Source organism: Pan paniscus, chromosome 1, assembly GCF_029289425.2.
Source record: "Pan paniscus chromosome 1, NHGRI_mPanPan1-v2.0_pri, whole genome shotgun sequence".
NCBI lineage: Eukaryota > Metazoa > Chordata > Mammalia > Primates > Hominidae > Pan > Pan paniscus.
The window spans coordinates 132,718,673-132,720,670 of NC_073249.2; the positions used below are offsets into that span (position 1 = coordinate 132,718,673).

A 1,998-nucleotide genomic window follows, 5' to 3' on the forward strand; every position below is an offset into this window, starting at 1 on the left:
CTTACTATGTATTCACTCACACTGCACTAAATACTTTACATCTGTGGTCTCATTTAACCCTTATGTCACTTCCTTAAAAATTGTGGTAAAATATACATAACATAAAATTTACCATTTTAACCATTTTTAAGTGTATAGTTCAGGGGGTTTTAAGTATATTCACACTGTTGTGCAACCATCACCATCGTCCATCTCCAGAACACTTTCATCTTGCAAATCTGGAACTCGGTACCCATTAAACACTAACTGCCCATTCACCCCACTCCCCAGCCCCTTGCACCACCATTTCACTTTCTGTCTCTATGAAGTTCACTTCTCTGGGCATTTCACATAAGTTGCATTATGCAGTATTTGTCCTTTTGTGACTAGCATATTTCACTTAGCATAATGTCCTCAAGGCTCATCCATGTTATATCATATGTCAGAATTTCCTTCCTTTTTTTTTGGCTGGGTACACGGGAATTTATTAATGTTATCTGACAAGGTCAGGCTCCCTAGGTCCTTCCCTTTTCAGGGTGTCTGATGTAGAAACAATGAGGAAGGTTGATTCTCAGTGTGGTGGAGGACTGTGTGGCAGGGACTTCCCAGCAACTAAAGGCTTCTCTCTTCCTCTCATGCTGTTGTTGGGGCTGGTGGTCTGGGGGCTCTTACTTCTTGGAAGCCATGTGGATCATAAAGGTTATCGCTTTGTTGCTATAGCCAAATTCATTGTCATACCCGGAAACGAGCCTGACAAAGAGGCCGTTGAGGGCAATGCCAGCCCCAGTGTTGAAGGTGGAAGAGTGGGTGTCACTGTTAAAGTTGGAGGAGACAGCCTGGTGCTCAGTGTGGCCCACGATGCCCCTGATGGCCCCCTCCGATGCCGCTTCACCACCTCCTTGATGTCATCATATTTGGCTGGTTTCTCCAGAGAGCAGGTCAGGTCCATGACTGACACATTGGCAGTGGGTACATGGAAGGCCACACCACTGAGCTTCCTGTTTGGCTTGGGGATGACCTTGCCCACAGCCTTGGCAGCACCAGTAGACACATGCAGGGATGATGTAATGGAGAGCCCCATGGCCATCACACCACAGTTTCCCAGAGGGGCCATGAGAGTCTTCTGGGTAGCAGTGATGGCATGGACCGTGATGCTGAGTTGCTTCATGATGCCAGAGTTATTATGGATGACCTTGGCCAGGAGGTTAGGCAGCTGGTGGTGCAGCAGGCATTGCTGATGATCTTGAGGTTTTTATACTTCTTATGGCTCATGCCCATCACGAACATGGGGGCATCAGCAGAGGGGGCAGAGGTAATGACCCTTTTGGCTCTCCCCTCTAAGTGAGCCCCAGCCTTCTCCATGGTAGTGAAGATGCCAGTGGACTCCATAACATAATCAGCACCAGCGTCATCCTGTTTGATTTTCGTGGGATCTCCCTCCTGGAAGATGGTGATGGGATTTCCATTTTCAGCCTTGATGGTGCAGTGGAACTTGCTGTGGGTGGAATCATACTGGAACCATGTGATTCCATGGTAGACCATGTAGTTGAGGTCATTGATGGTGATGATATCCACTTTGCCAGAGTTAAAAGCAGCCGTGGTGACCAGGTGCCCAGTATGGCCAAATCCATTTACTCTGGCCTTCACTTTCATCATGGTGTTTCAGGGACATGGCTGGTGCCTCACTAAAGACTGGGCCATCTGTTGATGGGAGGAGCTGAGAGGCTGAATTTCCTTCCTCTTTAAGGCTGAGTAATATTCTACTGAATACTTTACATCACTGTTTTATCATGAGAAAACTGGACTTAGAGGGGTTAACTTATCCAAAATAAGAGAGAGAGAGTAAGAGAAAGAGCTAGGATTTGGGCCAAAGCAATCTGATTCCACAGTGCAGCCTCATTTCCCCTGTATATCCTGATGCATGTAGGTTAAGGGCCTAGCACTGCACCTGGATCAGGATGGCTGTTGCAGAAAGGCATTCTATTGTTTTTGATTATCCATCACCTCTTCCACAGCTTA

General features: G+C 46.9%; 1 pseudogene; it reads right to left on the bottom strand.

Moving 5' to 3' along the window:
* Positions 1-647: 647 nt before the first annotated feature.
* LOC100987393 (glyceraldehyde-3-phosphate dehydrogenase-like) lies at positions 648-1,635 on the bottom strand (annotated as a pseudogene).
* Between the last annotated feature and the right edge of the window lie 363 nt (positions 1,636-1,998).